The sequence below is a fragment of the Natrix helvetica genome (assembly GCF_964273705.1).
Source record: "Natrix helvetica genome assembly, chromosome: 1".
Lineage (NCBI taxonomy): Eukaryota > Metazoa > Chordata > Lepidosauria > Squamata > Natricidae > Natrix > Natrix helvetica.
Genome location: NC_138548.1, coordinates 180,550,262 through 180,569,411, shown reverse-complemented (window position 1 = coordinate 180,569,411; position 19,150 = coordinate 180,550,262). Strand labels below are relative to the sequence as shown.

Sequence of the window (19,150 nt, the reverse complement as noted above, 5' to 3'; positions counted from 1 at the left end):
TCAGGGAAAATAGCCACAGCTGTGTTTGATCGCCACCCGAGTATTTGTTCGTGACCAGATGCAAAAAAATTTGCAAACTTTTTGGTCGGCACCTGATTTGGTCGTGATCAGAAGCATTTGTGACCCGAGATTCTACTGTGTTCTACTTTTTATGGCTATCTGCCATTCCTTAAACTGAATGCTTTTTGCTCCATGTTTATGTTATAGCCATGTGATCCCAGACAAAGATGGAAATGCTTTAAGTAGATGCAGAGAGATGCTACATTCAAAATAGCAATAGCACTTACTTATATACCGCTTCATAGTGCTTTTCAGCCCTCTCTAAACGATTTCAGCCCTCTCTAAACGAGTCAGCATATTGACCCCAATGGTCTTTAGTCCTCATTTTACTGACCTCGGAAGGATGGAAGGTTGAGTCAACCTTGAGCTGGTGAGAATAGAACTGCTGGCAGTCAGCAGAATTAGCTTGAAGTACTTGCATTCTAACCACTGTGCCACTACAGCTCTTTTCCATGGTACCTTTTCCCTCCAAAATATTGTACATCCCCAATTACGAGCATTTGATCTCTGAGGACCATAAAGAGAGGAGAGAAATCACTTACTGCCTTAGAACCTCCAGATAGGTTTTCTCTTTACACCATAGAGTCTCTCTTTCTGTCTGTATTTTGCTATGATTTTGTTGACAAGTGTTGATGCTACCTATTCCAAATAATTGTAATCAACACATATTGTACACTGAATGATTTCTCTGTATAAGAAGTGTAGGATCTGGCTTACCAGAATTAGAACTCTTGGCAGCTCCAGCTAACATGACCAATAGTGAGAGTTTCTGGGAGTTGCATTTCAACAGCATCTGGAGGGCCTCAGATTCCCCACCCTTAAAATAAATGATACCCTGCGTCCCTATCCAGCTTTCTGATTTTATGTTAGCTATATTTTTGTCAGCAGTTTTGTGCTGTGTGCTTGTGAAGTTGCACCAAATTGCAGCCTTTCAGTTTGGGGAGGATTTTTGAATGTGGTTTGAATGATCTGTTACGCAAGTGAAAGCCATTAATCTGTGAGTCACTAACTAGCATGTTTTAATACTTCAAGGCAGTGGTGGTGTCTATATATTTTTTTCTAGTATTTCTGTGAGGTTGGATCTGAAGTTCAGTATATAAGAAAATGTGAGGGTTTTTTTTTTTTGTAAAAGGGAAGTCCTGAAGCCTTTGAGCTTCATGAGTTGCCCTTTGGGCCTCTTTATGTTGGTGTGAACTTAAATGAAAGACCAGCAATATTTTTATTATTTTCTTAGATAGAAGTCATACATTATAAAATGATGGCATTCTCTTAAAGACTGATGCTGAAAAATCCCAGTTCTTAGTATAATAGTTCTTTTTGCTGGATTTTCAATAAAGAAAATCTATTTTATCCTTCTACTCATGGAGAACTATCTATATGTCCAAGTAAGAAGAGCACCAATATCTTGCCTGTCAGGCTAAAAGTCACAAAGATGTATGTACAGTATGTTTGCTGAGTAAGGGAAGACAGCTATGTACTGTTTGAAAGTCCTCCATTACATGACTTCTTAAACAAGGAGAGTATGTAAAACATTTCCATGTTCATGATTCTCCACCCCAATACTGAATTTCTGACCACCTTTTATTTAAGAAAATATCTTTTAAAAGACTGCCATGACAAAGGTCCTTTTGGTTGAGCCATAAATGTGTTTATATACGGTATATATCTATGACTCAAACCCAAGTGACTTTATTTTGTGGTTTTCATTAGAATTAGATGCATTAAAAATCCTTTTTGTAAAACTTGACAATAGCTTTTGTTTTAAGTTATGTATTATATTAATTATTTTATTGAGTGCATTTATATCTGGCTATCCTTCCACCATGGAACTCACGATGGTATACATGTGGGGTTTCTCACTCAGTTTCTATTCCTGATTAGATTCAAGCCTGCTAACTTTCAACCAGATGGCCTCAGATCATGTCCTTCAAACATCTAATCAAAGGCTTGTCAAAGCTCACCCACAAATGTGTAACATCCATGAACAAAGAATTTATTCAAACTCAAGTAGTGCAGAAACCTGAATTAGCTAGAAAATCTCAGGACCATCTGCACTCCTGTAAAGTTTATTTCGTATATTTAACAGAAATAACAAAGTAACAGATTTGGATGGGACCTTGGAGGTCTTCTAATCCAACTCCCTGCTCAAGCAGAAAGATATTTACAAAACCTTTAACTATATATCTTAAAATATACTTGCTTTATGTTGTTTAACTTATCCTTGTGGTTTTCTATAATGAATTGTGAAAGTTATATTTTCAAAAGTTTTAGAAAACTCACCAAGAGATTTGCCTAACATCTTTCTTTCCCTGTGAACTACTGTGTTTACCTGGAAATAAGACAGGGTCTTATTTTCTTTTGACCCCTGAAATAAGTGCCTTATTTTTGGGGAGGTATTATTTTTGAGATGCAGGAGGCAGCAAGTGTGATCAACTCATGGCTGATGCAATGTTGCAATATTTTGGGAGAGGGCTTATTTTCGGGAGGACTTTTTTTAGCACATGCGTTCAAAAGCCCAATTGGGCTTATTATCCAGAGAGGTCTTATTTTCAGGGAAACAGATTATATTTCTGCATTTCTTGGCAGCTGTAGCATACTGCTGACTCATACTTAAGTGATTATTCACTAGGACACCAAGATCCCTTTCACAATTACTGCTGCTGAGACAGGCACCGCCTATTCTTTATCTGTGCATTTAGTTTTTCTTGTCTAAGTGTAAAACCTTATTTTTCTTGCCACTCAGTTGCATTTTTGTGAATAGGGGCCGGTGTTCAAATCTGTCAAAATCTTTCTAAAGTGTTGCCTATTCTCCCTATCTTTGTGTGGTCTGCAATTTTAACGTGTTCTCCTCCTGTTCCCTCATCTAAATCGTTTATGAAGATGTTTGAAGGATACTGGGACTAAGTCAGAATCTTGGGGTACCCCACTGCTTACTTCCCTCCATGTAGATGTAGTACCACAAAGGACTACTTGTTGAGTATGGTTTGTCAGCCAGTTACAAATCCATCTGGTGGTGGTGCTGTCTATCCCACATTTTTCTATCTTGCCAAGAAGTAGATTGTAGTCTACTTTGTCAAATGCCTTACTGAAGTCCAAGTAGTATACTATGTCCACAGCATTTCACTAGTCCACTAATTTAGTCAGACAAAACCAAGTTGCCTTCTAGTAATAGATTTACTTGCTTTTGTGTGATTGCAAATTTGTTGCTTGATTATCTTTTTCAGGATCGCCCCAGATATTGATGTCTGGCTAATTGGTCTGTAATTTCCTGGATCCATTTTTGCCCCTTTTTTGAAGATGGGAACCATGTCAGCTGTTTTCCAGTCCTCTGGTGGTTTCCCTGTGCTCCAAGATCTTTAAAATATATTGTTCGGTGGTTCTGAGATCACATCTGCTAGCTCCTTCAGAATTCTGGGATGTGAACTGTTAGCTCCTTCAGAATTATGGGATGTAATCCATCTGGTTCTGGTGATTTGAACCCAAGGTATTATTTTATTTTATTTATTTATTTGTTTGTTTTTTTGTAAAATTTATTAGCCTCCCATCTTACCACACAGTAACACAATATTAAAAGATAAAACTGTATAAAATCTAATGATATAAATACAATACTATAAAAATCAACCTACCTAAAACGATGGAGAGTTAGGCAATATGATGAGAAGGGGAGAGGTGGCATCCATTGTTAATCTATTAATCAATCCCAATGTGAAAATCCTCTGTTGGAGCCTCTGCAGAACCAGGTCTTTAAGCTCTTATGGAAGGTTAGGAGGAATAGAGCCAATCTCATGGGGGAGGGGGGGCGTATGTAAGATGTTCCCAAGGGCAGATGCAACAGCAGAGAGGGTTCTTTTTCTGGACCCCACCTGCCAGGATACCCGGCCGATGGAGCCTGTAGAATGCCTCCTTGGGATCCCTGGTTTGGGATCTTGCCTATTTGTATTTGTATTCCTAGTCTGTCTTTTACTGCTTTTGGTAGGTTGGGCTATTTTGTCCTTTTATGTGAAGACAGATGCAAAGAATGAATCCAGCAATTCCACTTTCTCCCTGCTGCCCATTACTTCCTTGCCATCCTCTCTCATTAGTGGATCAATAATTTCCTTGACTCTTTTCTTGTTTTTTACATGTTGAAAGAAAGATTTTAAAATTATTTTTGACATTTGTTGCAGATCTTAATTCATTCTGAGCCTTAGCTTTTCTGACTTCATCTTTGCAGATTCGTGCTATGTGCTGGTATTCTGCCTTAACTATGTGTCCCACTTTCCATTTTTTATACATGTCCTTTTTGTCTTTTAGGCAGTCCTTTATACAACCATGCAGACTTCTTGGATCTCTTATTTTTCCTTTTCAGTGGCATTATGCTGGATTGGGCTTTTATAATCTCATTTTTCAGAGTCTCCCAAACTTCTTGAGTTGTTTTCCCATTTAAGATTTTCATCCATAAACCTCTCTAAGTTTATTGAAGTCAGCTCTCTTAAAGTCTAAAACACTAGTTTGATTTTGTTCTATTGCTTGTGTCTGCCTTATATTGAATTTCAATATGACATGGTCCTTCTCCCTCAAAGTCCCTGCAACTGCTTCTATCATGTCATCTGTTAGTAAGAATTGTCCAGTATAACTGATCCTTTAGTTCTCTTCTCAACCTTTTTTAGTCTTCTTCACCCTCTGGAAGATCTCGATTGATCCCAAACAGCAGCACTTAATATAGTTTTTGATTGTAACTATAACATATCCATCAGAGTGATATCTATTCCATTTGACTGCCTGGAAATAAAAAATATGAAATGTTTTGAGGCATTTTTTTCCTTATTTTTTTAATAAAAAGTTTTTGTTTTTAAACAAACACAAACAAACGAAACAAAAAACATAAAGCCATTTTTCATTACAAACAGTGTGTTGGTTGGTTATAAGGTTTCTGTGCATCCCTTCCATAGTCATCACTAACAATTCATATAAAATCACATATTATCAAATCAAATATATTTATATACATTACTATTATCATACCTCATATTTGACTATTACCATTATTCTTCATTTTCCACAAGATGTATTAAGTATTGGGATCATTTACACTATAGCAGTTCAATACATCATCTCAAATATCTCCAGTAATAAAATATTTTTATATTATATTCTATATCATTCAATGTTCTTATACTTACAACATTCTATGGTAGCTTTCATTTCCATATTTTTTTATCTAACCACAAGTAAAATAAATCCCATATCCTATAAAATTGCTTATCTTCTTGTTCTCTAACTTCAAATGTCAATTTACTCATTTTAGCACATTCCATTATTTTATAAATAACTTCCTCCTGGATTGGTATTTTCTCATTTCTCCAATTTTTAGCAAATACAATTCTAGCTGCTATTAGCACGTTTACAATCAAATATTTAAGTTCTCTTTGTATGTTTCTGGTAAGATTCCCAATAAAAAGATCTCTGATTTAAAGTATGTGTTTTTGTATCATTTTCTCCAACCAAGTGTGGATTTTAATCCAGTATCTTTTAGCTTCTATGCAAGTCCACTACATATGGTAATATGAACCCGGTGTCTGTTGACATTTCCAATACTTTTCCAATTTGTTCTTGAACATTCTTGCTATTCTCGTTGGGGGTAGGTGCTATCTGTAAAACATCTTATACAAATTTTCTTAATATGCTGTTGACATTGTCATTTTATAATTTTGAGACCACAATTTCTGCCACATCTCTAATTCAATCCCATGTCTAAAGTTTTCCCCCCAAGCTATCATAGGTTCTTTAACTTGTTGTTCTAGCTTGACCTCTAACAAGTATCCATATAGTTTTTTAATTACCTTTTCATCAGTACCCGTCAGAATGTTATCTAACTCAGTCATTTTATCATGGAAACCTTCCGTTTTATCTAGACTTTATTTGCAAATATGAAAACCTGTTTATCTTTATTCCTTCCTGTTCCAGTTCTTGTATAGATTTATACAAGATTTATACTGCATTCAATATTTCACCATATCTAACTGTTCCTTTTTATATATTATTGGATAAGAAAATGCTTCAATAGTTGATAACCAGACTGGTGTTTTGAAACATTTTTAATTCCTTTGTAGGGGGAGTTTTAAGAAATTCTGGCTGCAATCTTATGTATGCTTTTCTGGAAGTAAAGATCTTCCCCAATTCTGAGTTTAAATGCTATACACTTGTATTTGAATAAGCAGAAAGCTCTGCCGGTGTGAAATTTGCTGTCTCCATTGGCAATCCTTCTCCAACCTCTATTCTATTCAGAGCCAAATAGTGGTGTCCTGATTGTGCAGCTGCAGCATGAAATAAGCAAAGTGAATGGTTGAATCTTCCAGCCTGGCTACCTATCACGAGCCAGCAGGGGAAACATTCCCCAAATGTAACCCAGAAGAAGGAATTGGGGGTGGAAGGGCTGTCTGAACAAAGGGCTCTCTCATTCCTAATTTCTTTGTTCTTCTTCCTAGCCTTCATTCCCTCATAGTTTGACTTGAATAAACATTAACAAATTAAATTAGAATTATGAAGGAAATTAAGCAGTACAATAATGCAGTGTGGCATTTTTGAGTTTTCTATTTCTCTTTTCTTTAAATAGGCAACAAATGGAAATTTTGGATTTGGATTTGAAGGAAAAGTGTATATGATGGTGTCATTCGACAATTTCGTTATTTTAGCTCTGCTAAATTTGCAGTGGGCATAAAGATGAAGAACTTAGAGTTATGGCTGAGCAGTCTGAGGCTACTACATAGTATTACTGCACCTATGTCTTTAAGGAGGCAAAAGCAAAATGGTGGTAAGACAAGTTGGCTATCCAATAAGTGTGTGTTTGATTCCAGCTACTTGTAGTAGTTATTGACCACTGCCAACCTACTTGGGGGAATTAACACAACAAATGTTACACATCAAGAGAGGATTCTTGTAGGCTGTCACCTTAACAGAAGCTAACCTCATCTGAAAGTACACGGGGTTGGGAATGGTGAGTACTTGATTGAGAGACTACTACTATTAATGAACACTCTCAAAGAAGGCAGTGGCATATCAATTTTGTACTGTTATCAAGAAAACTAAATAGATGTATACATGAGGTGTATATGTTTTTATGAGGTGAATTCAACTAAAATGAGAGTTTTATATCTTTTTAATACATTGTGGAAATTATTTATGAAGATCTGTGATTCCCCCTCAGATTTATATGATGAAGCTTATTATTCCCTTTGTTTTTGTTAGAAAACTATAATATATTATTGCTATTCTGTAAGGATGTTTTGCCTCTATGAATATACCTGCATATGTCAGATTCCATCCATGCTTGGATGTGGTGCCCATTCTCCTGCTGATTGATGTTCATTTGGAAGAATATGGAGCAACTTCTTAAAGAAAGTGGACTGTGACCATCCCAATTTTCACCCATCACGTGAGGCCATTTAAATGTTGTTTATTTATTAGATATTTTAATCCTGCCCTTATTATTTGTCATAAATAACAAGGCAGTGAATATACCTAAATATACCTTCCTTCTTGTATTTTCCCCAAAACAACAACCCAGTGAGGTAGGTGGGTTGGGCTGAGAGAAAGCTACTGGCCTAAAGTCAGCCCGCCCTCTTTCATGCTTGCTGATTTGCAGCTTGTGGCAGCTCCAGGAAACATGGCCTGTGGAGAAGAGAACATTCTCTACTCTTGTAGAGTATTATTAACCATAATATAAACTATTAATGTCGTTCCTACTATGATGTGCCTGATGAGGGGAAGATGGCAGGGGCTGAGGGACCAAGGAGTGGAGGCAGCAGTATCTTTTCACCCCAAAGCATAAGATACCAAGAGGGGTCAATGAAGACCCTGTGTTCACTCTTTTTTTTTCTTTTTTCTTTGCTTAATCCAGGCTTGCCTATTTTATGCTGCAAAGCTGCTCTGGGAATGTGTGAATCCTGACCTTTTAGCTTTTATGTTATTTTCATTTCATTGCATGCTGGCGTCACATGTTCAGGACACTTGGGTTGCAATACCTATTTACTTGAGAGTAGACTCAGATTGTTTATTTGTGCCTAGTCAGCAGACCATCACAAAGCAAAGGTTTAACAAAGGAAATTATTTATCTATATAAAAGTAGCATAAACACAATTAACACAAACTGAATTATATAGCCTTAAAATTCTGAATATTTTTTGACAAAACACAGCATTCTTAAAAAAAACCAACAAGGGTAAATCCTGTTACATTTGATGGAACTTGTTTCTAAATAGTAATGGGTAGACCTCTACTATTTGTCACAAAGCTGAGTATGCAGATTTTGCATTGTAGCTCTAGATCAAGATTGAATCTGATAAGTTCATTGATCTTTCTTTTCAATAATATAATGCAGATTTTAATCATTATTTGTTATGTGACGGATTTGCATGCTATCCTTGGTAACCAATTGCCTATCTGCCACTTACTAGTTACAATCTTCCAACTGCTACTACTGTATACTTGCTCTGATCATGAGTAAGGGTCATCAAGTTGATGTTGATTCTTAGTGATCACATATATAGATTATCTCTAAGATAATAGTCTCCAATCTGGTCTTTCAGATCTTCTGACAAGGGCAACCATTACTGTTGTAATTGAATCCATCCACTATACTACTGTCATTCTCTTTTTCTCCTTCCTTCCACCTTTCTCAGCATATATCTATTTACAGCAACAAATGTAGACTTTCCAGCTCAGTAGATTTCTGGACATTTTCACAGATGTCTCTTAGAGCCTATGCAACTACTTCAGATTTAATTTTGGAAAGGTAACAAATGGAAGACAATCCCTGTATAATTTTTGAATGAGAGAATAATAACAAAATAAAGAAAGCCAAAATTAAATATTTATTGCCAGGACAGTTGTTTTGATAACATCAGAGAATATGTTCTACTTATACAAAGCTGAGAGGATTCTTTGGTTTTCTGATGAGCATAGAACAATGAAACAGATTATAGAGATGATGTGCACATTTGAGCATAGGTAAAAACACAATATAGGCCTACCATGTGCAAGAAAGGAAGCAAAAAGCATATTCTTTTGTCTCCTGTACTATATCCAGTGAATTGCCGAGGAGAGCTTTGTTGGAAAGATCTGGCTGATGTTATTCCTTCAGTTGGTTGGGTCCCTGGCCAGAGAAGCAATGCACCGAGATTGTTCTGCATTTCATGGTCAAAATGATATGGATGTCAAAACCGAAATAAATTGGGTAAAGATTTTGAGCACAGTAGGATCAATATCAACTACTGAAGTCAAGAGATGAATGTTCTTATTCATTGTCTTTCTTTGCTCTAAAAAAACAGGTTGTAGTCAATGATGTTGGGATGAGTTGAAAAGAGTTGAAGGAATCCATTAAGGCATAAAATTGACAGATGTGAACGTGTCAGTGACTCAACCCTTCTTAAAGAAGACCTCTCTGCACCAGAGACATTATTAAACAGCTGCTCTGACACCTTCACACCCTTAAGAGACAAAAGTTTTGAGTGGGTAGGAACTGGGTAACTATGGTAGCTGTTGAATTTCTGGTCTATAGTAAGTGGGGCAAAGTTATTCAGACATGTTTCAGAAAAAAGAGAAAGAAATTGATTTAAATTAAAAGAAGCAGGTTTAGCTTGCATTGCAGAGAAAAAAAACATTTTTAAAAACAGGAATTATTAATCAAGAATAGAACAGACACCCTTGGGAGATGGTAGACTCTCCTTTTCTGTAGGTGTTTAAATTTTAGGCCATCGGTCAAGAATGTAGGAGTGGAATCCTGCTCTGGACAAGGGATTGAATTTGGTGATCTCTAAAGTTCCTTCCAACTGTAATATATTATGATTCTTCCTTCAGTTACAGCAGAGAGCTTGCTTCTTTCTGCCTCTGAATTTGGGCAATTTCTTTGGGGTCAAGCTGACCTACCAGGGAAGGAAAGTCTTGTTCAAAGAAGCAACAGAAGTGGAATATTGAACCTATACAGTTTTCAAAGCAGCAAGTATTGTACTGTATCTGACTTGGGATTGGCAGAATCTTCAGGTATGATTTAGCAATGAAATGCAGCCATGGATGATGATCATACTTATTGGATTGTTGCTGTTCTACATATGATTTTTAATTCTCTGCACTGAGATTGTATTTAATTATCTATGGATTATAGTCTTTCTGTTTGGCTTAATTTGTAAATTGTTTAGTGGGTTGATCTCTCTCTCCCCCCCCTCTCTCTGTGTAAAAACTGCTGCAGTATTTTCAGGTCTGATCCTTTGTCCTTTGCTGAAAACAGTTTTTCAAAATTGGAAGCATTCTGCATAAAACAAAACTGTCTGCATATTTCTGTTTAATAAAAATACTTGTTTAAATTCATTTAAAAATTTCTCTTGCTTTAGACACAAATCTGCCACAAAAATTCTTTAACCACAGCTTAACAATACAGTTCATAGTAATTTATTGAAACAATGTCACACACATTCTGCATTTGCATTTGCAAAAAATGGAATAAATGCCAGATGCTAATTAATACATTTGTTTTACTTTGCTTCTACCTTAGTAACCTGGCCTTAAGAGCTCCAATTATTTTCTCTTCACTCTCTTTGTTTCTCTCCAAGGTCTGGGTCATAAACTATAAAGATAATGAGTCAGAATTTCAAGGATGAGGGAATAAAGCCTTGCAGCCATAGAATAGTATTAAATGTTTTCGACCTACAGTAACTTTGAGTGAGCTGGCTGTATTCAGTTTTCTACATTAATAGGAACCCAGCTGGAGGTAACCCGTGTTACCTCCATGACTTTGGAAATTACAAAATAAATATGAACATAAAGTTGTCTGGAAGGTGAGTTCAAGTCGTATTGAATCCACAGACACATCTGTATTATTTCTGCAGATGTTTGCCACTTGCCTTGTAAGATGGTTTTTGATTTCTCTATCTAGCCTTGGATTTCCTGTGATTTCTCATCATCAAGCATCAGGACTACAATTTAAACTAATTTATCAAAACAGCATTATTACTATACGCCAGCAGATAATATTGGAACAATAATGTGAATTATAAAGACCAGAAGGAAACTTTCCTCTTTAATAGTTTGGCTCACCCAAATAGTCACCTGACAGTTGAGTTTTTTCTTACCTCACTGTCATCCACTTTACACCTAAAGGGCATATTCTAGTACTTGCCATGAAGAAGTGAAGTCATGTGTAAGCAAGTTGAAAGAGTTGATCACTCAGAGTCTCCCACCATGCAACACAGTTTTCCTGATATTTTCTAGTTGTGCTGAATGTTATTCCTCTAATCCCCAATACATGGACCACTGGAGGTGCAACATAACCAGTTTTGTCCTCTTTGGGATTCCTCAGATGTGGGTAACCAGATGCTGTTCTTTGTGGTTCAAGCCCAATTGAACTCCTTCACCTTTGCATTTTAAATTACTATTTATGCTGTAGTAGCTTTAAGAATTATGAAGGTTCTCTTGCCCAGTTATTCCTTGATGAGTGGTTGAAAGATAATGGCAGAAAAAAACAAAAGGATATGCATCAGGAGATTAAATAATTCATAGGATGTCACTGGTCATCTAAGCAAACCTTTCTTTTGGCTTTGGAGAGGTCTCACTGATTGGTTGTACATAATATTTCCTTGTTTATACATTTACATATACAGATATAGATACAAACTCACACAGTGCTAACCTGTTTGGAAATTTTACTGAATACCACTGTGAATTTTGCATCTTTAATACGACATGCTTTTATGTGACAAACAAATGACACTGATTTATGTCCATCCATGTGTATATCCATCTGGCATTTCATAATTTTCTGCCTAGTCATAGGACTACAGAGCAATGAGTTTGCCTCTTCTAAACATGACTTATAGAACACATAGGTAAAAGGCTTGGTATCATGTGCAAATTATGATACTGTTTGTTGGAGATACATCAAAATTAAAGATGCATAGCAGAATATGGGTAAAAGGTTGCTTAATGTAGAGTTTGTAATCTTTTGCATCCTGGAGAGACTGTACACTTTCTGCTATAACTGAGGGCTGCAGTAATTGCGACTGATAATTTTATAACTAATATTAATTGAAGTAGCTTCCAAACAGCTCCCCACCTCTGGAAATGGATTTGAGTTTTTAGGATCTTCAAGGTTTTTTAGAACACTTTTATGGTTTAAAAACACCCCCATGAAAGAAAGGGAAAAAAAAATCAAGAGTTCTATCTAACAGAAACAAATGGAGAGCTGGTGTGTAAAATGCAGTTCACCTCCTAACTCTGTTTAAGATGCCCTGTTTAAATTGATGCATATCTAGCAGTTGTGTACTGTAAGGTAAAGGTAAAGGTTCCCCTCGCACATATGTGTTGGTCATTCCCAACTCTAGGAGGTGGTGCTGATCTCTGTTTCAAAGCCAAAGAACCAGAGCTGTCCGAAGATGTCTCTGTGGTCATGTGACTGGCATGACTAAACGCCAAATGTGCACGGAACACTGTTACCTTCCCAGCAAAGGTGGTCCCTATTTTTCTACTTGCATTTTTACATGCTTTCAAGCTGCTAGGTTGACAGAAGCTGGGACAAGTAATGGGGCCTCACTCCGTTATGCAACACTAGGGATTTGAACCACCGACCATTCTGATTGACAAGCTCAGCATCTTAACCACTGAGCCACCATGTACTGTATCCAGCTGCAAATTAAATGTTCCAGAGAAGTCAATTGATTGATTGCAACTAGTAATGTGCTGCTGAGCATAGAAGAGGCAGTGTCCTTCCTTTTCTTCCTTCTAGGAAAAGAATCTTGCAATTCTTTAGGACAACATGAGAAGCATTCTGTTATTCGCACCCTAAGCCAGGGCTGTTAAACCCCTGGTCCGTGGACCGGATGCGTCACATGCTGGCCACACCCACACTGGTTTAGTGAAGGGGAAGTCCCGATGTCACATGATGCTGCTGTGACGACATGAGTTTGACATCCCTGCTCTAAGTAATGCTTTCCTTGCAATGTCTTTGAATATGGTCCCTACTGCTGAGTTGATCTTTACTTCATTTCCTCCTTCCAGTTTAGGAAGGAATGAAAGAGTAAATCAGGCCAGGGAGGAAGGGAAAGAACTAATCATGAATACATGTGCTATTGACTAAAATCACATAGTGCACTTCATTCATTGATCATTTGTTCATCCACCACGAATTTCTGAATTTACAGAGCAAATGGAACCATAAATGAACCAAATTACCTGAGTTTGCTAAACCACCCAAACCAAGATTAATCCAACCAAATTTATCAGACTTTTGAAATTTTGTTATTAAGCCCTGCAACAATAAAGTAGGATGTTATAGTCCATCTGGAGTCTGTTTTCTGACCTGGCCTGTCTTGAAGGGCTGACATCAATCTTGAAAGCCTCAAGATTGATTCTTTCTTCTCTCTTCTATACCCACTCTTTATACAAGGTGGAGAATTACTTTCATGTCCCCTCTTTAAGGACTGTCTGATGTTTTTATATAACTGGCCATGCATTTTTTCTTCAAGGCTATCTCCTACTCTACAGTGTGCAACACTAGTTTACTACATTGTTTTTATTATTCTTCCTTATCTCAACACTCAGTCTCTCAACCCCCCCCAACAAAACAAAACATTGGTAATTGGGACAGTGGCAAATGCTTGTCTCAAAGATAAAACTATACTCGTATAAGTACATACAGAGAACCTGAGAGCCTCATTAAATGAGTAGCACTCCTTTGTCTGTGGAGATTCTCAGTCATCCAGGTCATGGATGTCCCAAAAGTGATTTTTTTTCAAAAGGCAACTGGTCTTTTTTTTTTTTCTTGAAGACATTTCGCTTCTCATCCAAGAAGCTTCTTCAGCTCACTGAAGAACTGAAGAAGTTTCTTGGGTGGGAAGTGAAATGTTTTCATGGAAAAAACAAAGTCCAGTTGCCTTTTGGAAAAAATCATTTTGGAACAACAGCTCCTTATGGCTGTACCCATCAAAATGAAAAGGCCCCCAAAACGATATTTACCAGTGTAGGAGTAATCTACGTTTAAACCAAAAAAACCCATCCAATTAATAAGTTAACTAGATATGCAGCAGTATTTCAAAATCAAAATTCTGTGCCACTTAAACCAATGTTTTGTTTTGAAATGACAAGTGTCTGCCACTTTAAAAAGTTGCTATGAAATCAAACACACATCTATTTCTATAGCATAAAACCACCTAAATCCATCCAGACCATAGACCTCTTCAGACAGCATCAGAGAGGTACCTTTTCCAGATACTACAACTGGGGATCACTGTTCTCTTCCTTGTAACATTGTATACCGTACCATTATGGATGTTCTGCAAATCCTGATTGAAAGTCACTATGATGCAAACAGAGTCTATCCAGGAAAAGCCTGCCACATGGTAATCCTAGCTTAACTGCAAAACCAAATGGAGCTTTTGATGCATTAAATTAAACATTTCACATCCAATTTAGAAAAGCATTTTTATAAATATTGGTGAGATACCTTCCTTTAGATATTAAATATCTATTGTTGCATCTTACAGTTTAGGCAGTTACAGCTAATATTCTCTGGCTGCTGCATTTGTGACGTATTTTTCAGTTGTGAGGTACTGTAACCTTTTGAATCATTCTTATGGAAAGATATTTGTATCAGTAGAACAAACAAAGCAGGATGGTACATAAATAAGGAATACAAATATGTTTGAACTCTTATGGCTGATGGATTCCCAATTGATCGGGTTTTGGCACTGGGATATGTGGGACGTGTGCCAATTAATTACGTTAAGAGTGTGATTGAAAATTATCAATTGATTGACTGGGTCATTGGCTGAAAATGATGTGTGCGTTAGTATGTAGTTGAAAGCCAGAACTGGGGGTCATTTTTTTGTTGTCAAAGACTTGTGCTGTAAGTCATCCAATGTATAAATGAGGAAAGTCAGAGATAAGGTCAGTATGTGTACAAATGAAAGGAAACCATTTTTGATATCTAAGATTAGTGCGGCCACACTGTTGCATTTTAATTCCACTAATTGTATGTCACAGCTGATGCTGGGTCATTTTTTTCCCCTCATGACTTAAGCCCTACTCAAGAGTTTGGAAATCCTGAAGCTCATGTTACATATGAGATGCTCAATAGTGCTGTTGTTTGTAGTTGAACTATTATAAGTTGTTCCAATTTTAGGCAAAATCTAAAATATTTTTAAGCCCTGATGCAATTGCAAATATATCCTACTGGCAATTGCTTCCATAGCTGCTGATTTCTTACAAATGTCTGTGATCTGTATTTGAAAATCTCAGTATTTTGAAAATCTTTCTGTATTAACATTTTTAATTAAGAATTTTTATTACATTACTAAAATCTAAAAATATCTAAATTTATAGAAAGAGAATAGACTAGAAAGAAAGAAGAACAAATTCAGGAAAAAGAAAAAGAAAGAACATACAGAAAAATAAAAAATATATTTACAGTGACTTCCAACCTTCATCAGAAGTATAATAACTCTTCACTTTCTATACATTTAACATATAACTCTTCATCCCATATCCCACCCTTTATCTGTAAGCAAATCCATAAAATATGAATGTTGAAATCTTGGTGTCAACAAAAAGTCTATGAAGGATTGCAGAAAATTGGGGTCGGGGGAGGCTCTTTTCGCCCTCCCCAGGCTCCTATAAAGCCCCTGGAGCCTGGGGAGGGCAAAAAAAATGTAAAAATGGGGGGGTCACGCTTTGCATTATGGGTGCGGCACGCCTGCACTCGACCCCCCTGCGCTCCCCCCACTTGTGGCACGCACGCCAAAAAAGGTTCGCCATCACTGCTCTAGGTACTATTTATGTTAGGGGGGAAGTTCTGCCCTGAATTAACGAAGCATGGATCGTGGCTTTCTCCTGAAGTATACTTCCGAATAAGCAAAAATAAACCCGAAGCAAGATCTAATAAAAACATTTTAATATAAAAGAAAATAAAAATACAAAACTTGCTATCTAAATCTTACATTTTGGCAAGAGCTATGTTGCCCCCCTTCTTGGCAAGCGAACAGAAGATCAGAAGAGAAAGTTAAGGAATGTGAAAATGAGCAGGCGCACTAAATCATTTGTCAGATAAGAACTGTGACCTGCGCAATAAATCTCAGCACAGCTAGCAAACCAATTAACGCAGTGACAATTTATCTCTCCATTTTTCAGAAATAGTATTTGATATTTCCAATGTTATAACGTTTTGTGTCATTTTGTAGCTTTTTGCTGTTTATTTATAATTCTTTAAGTTCTTAAGCTTCTAATAATTTTTTTTGTTCAGAGTTGAAGATAGATTCACCCGATGAAGGCTTTTCAAACTTGCTATTCCAAAGGCCTCGAACAGCTTTAAGATAGTTAATAGGCAATTTCCAAAACTGATTAGAAAGTGAGGTTTGTAACTTAAGTGTCCTTTAAAAGTCTCTGCCATGGTTGTGAACAAGACAGCTAATCTTGTCATCTCCTGGCTTTCAGACCTGTGAAAAATTGTTGCCCTTCAATCTCCTCATGAAGAGTAGCTGTCCAGAACACATGTAGGTGATCTCCATCCTATCTTTATATTTTTAATGTATCCTTCTTAAGCCACTGACAGAACAATTGTGAAGTTGTTTCATTCCCTTTCAGTATCTTTCAAAAATGCCCATGGAGTGCTTTAATTTTCCAATTTTCTTTCAACTGGATGCTTTTTATAGTCATGTTTTAGATTCCATTTTTGCAAATGACTCTTCTTTCTGAAATTACTTTCAATAAAAAGTCTTTGTCTTATTGTAAACAATTGTTCCTCTACAGCTTATTTTAACTTTAAAAGTCCTCTTCCACCAGTTTTTCTTGGAAGATATAATTTATTAACAACACTTTCTGGTTTGCTGGTCAAAGTTATCAAAGTATATCTAAGTCCAGATGGTTATTCTTGCAGTATACCAAATTATTACTATTGCCTATGAATTGATGATTATGACTGTATTTTTAAGAGTAGGCTGCATTTTAGCATATTCCTTAATCATTTGTAGTATTCTGAGCTATAAGTCAAGTGGTAGAAATATAACCAGAGCTATCAACTCATAGGCAATATTATTTTATTGTTATTACTATTATTTTATCAGTACATATAGCATTTTATGAGAGTAAGAGAATAGGGCTGTGCCCTTGGAAATTTTCGTATAGATTCTTATATAGGAGATAAGATTTGCTTACAGTAGCACAAAGGAAACAGGCTAGTCACAATACTTTTCATTCTACAATATACACTTAGACATTACAGCACATTGTCAACAGCTTGGAGAGCTTAATTTGTAGAGCCGAGTATAGAGTACTGGTTAAGGTGTAGGAGTGGGGAGAACCCAGTTATAGTCTATCCTCAGCCATGGAGGCTTGTGTGTGTGTGTGTGTGTGTGTGTGTGTGAGAGAGAGAGAGAGAGATTTTGGATTCTCTCTCTCCCTAACCTAATGCAAGGGGTGCTTTTATGGGGGAAAACAGCAGGGAGCCTTATGTATGTCTTCTTGATCTCCTACCCCCCAAAAAAGGCAGGATACAAATTTAATCAACAAATAAACAGCCAGGGAGCTCATATGTGAAAAGCTATGATAACTTGCACTCTGAAATATTTCAAGATGAGAGCACTTTTTGTAGGTGCTGGGGATCATAACAATTCCTTGCTTAGAGCAAGAGCAATAGCACTTAGACTTATAAAGAGAAAGGGGAGGGGCCCTATTACTTACTAAAACAAGTTTCAGAGTCCAAAGGGCGAGTCCAAGCTCTTGCACCTTTTCCTTTATTGTTATTTGCTTTTTGAAGTATAAGTCTGGTGGCCTCTAAATTTGATTAGATGGAGAAAATTTATCAATGTGGTCGCTAAGAGTCAACAGAGACTTAATGGCACATAATCAATCAGTCATTAATATTATTTAATAGCAGAATGCTTTTGACTGTATCAGCATAATCGTATATTGGTCTACTCAGATATCAGCATGTACTAAATTTAATGTGAGGGTGCGTAGAATGATTGCCTACTTGTTTAAAAGGAGTGGAATTAAAGATGTGTCTTCCTAGGAAGAAAAACCCACAATCTTGGCCTTGGTGGCAATCTGCTTGACTTCAACAGAACCACAACAAGGTTTCCAATGCTAAGGTCAGGAACAAACTGACTCAGAGGCCCATTTTAGGGGAATGGAAATCATTTTAAGAGAAGACATTCATGAAATAGAATCCCTGAAAAAAACGACTGATTTTTTTTTAGAGTAACGTCTTTCTAATAACAGGAAACAATTCATTAATATTAAAGTATCAGCTACAAGCTCTCTCAATGCCTTGAGTATAATTTTCTACCATTTCCTATCATTCTTCTCACCATGTGAGTGGAAGAAAGTTAGATAGGCAGTCAGATTTGCTTTGATGCTTTTTATCACTGAAAATATTTCCAATTGAGCTGTATACTAGAGTGTGCAGGATTTGAATCCAAAGCACCTTTGTCACTTTGGACCTGCATCTTGCACTCCTCTTCTGTGCCTGCTTTCAGAATAGTTCAGTAAATGGACCTTGCATTCGTAGTTTTGGTCATGAAGCAGCGCTCTCTCTCTTTGAATCTCTTCCTGAGTCCAGAAAAATGGTATGGCTGCTTTAATGAAGAGCAGAGAGGTTCCGTGTTTGTGCAAGGTAGAATTACAGAATTGTGGATCTGGAAGGAACCAAGGGAACATCTAGAGTGGCTTTGAATTCTGAGATAGGTGGCAAATAAATTTAATAACAACAACAATAATAACCTACAACTCTGCAAAGTGCAAGGAAACCAGTTAGGTCCAGGACAGATGGCAGCCCAAACTCTTCTTAAAATACTCCAGAAGTAGAAAACCCTCCATAGAGTACCATGAGGATTTTTTTCCTTAATCAATATCTAGTGTTCTTGCAGTTTATGCCCCTTATTTCCAACTCCTTATTTCTGTGGCCATGAAAAAGGTTTTTAACTACCTTTTCTTTAAAATACTTGAATGTGCTTGTCATGTCTTCCCTTAATTTTCTTTTCTCCAGACTGGTCTGAAGCACTTATTCCAAATCATTTTGCAAGTAGACACAGCCCCCATTTTCTTCTGTTTCCTCAAACTTTATGAT

The 19,150-nt window shown here is 36.7% G+C and overlaps 2 long non-coding RNA genes across 2 annotated transcripts in view; one reads left to right on the top strand and one right to left on the bottom strand.

Annotated features, from left to right (window-relative positions):
- The first annotated feature begins 3,296 nt into the window (after nt 1-3,296).
- LOC309393577 overlaps nt 3,297-19,150 on the top strand; it is a 63,047-nt gene continuing 47,193 nt past the window's right edge. The window contains exons 1-4 of the long non-coding RNA XR_014175613.1: nt 3,297-3,544; nt 6,659-6,856; nt 7,323-7,477; nt 9,131-10,083. This is a non-coding gene — a long non-coding RNA (uncharacterized lncRNA). The remainder of the gene's footprint in view (nt 3,545-6,658; nt 6,857-7,322; nt 7,478-9,130; nt 10,084-19,150) is intronic.
- LOC309393584 lies at nt 7,943-9,475 on the bottom strand. The gene is made up of 2 exons (XR_014175615.1): nt 9,370-9,475; nt 7,943-9,336 (listed from the first exon to the last, which is right to left on the bottom strand). It is a non-coding gene; the product is annotated as an uncharacterized lncRNA (long non-coding RNA).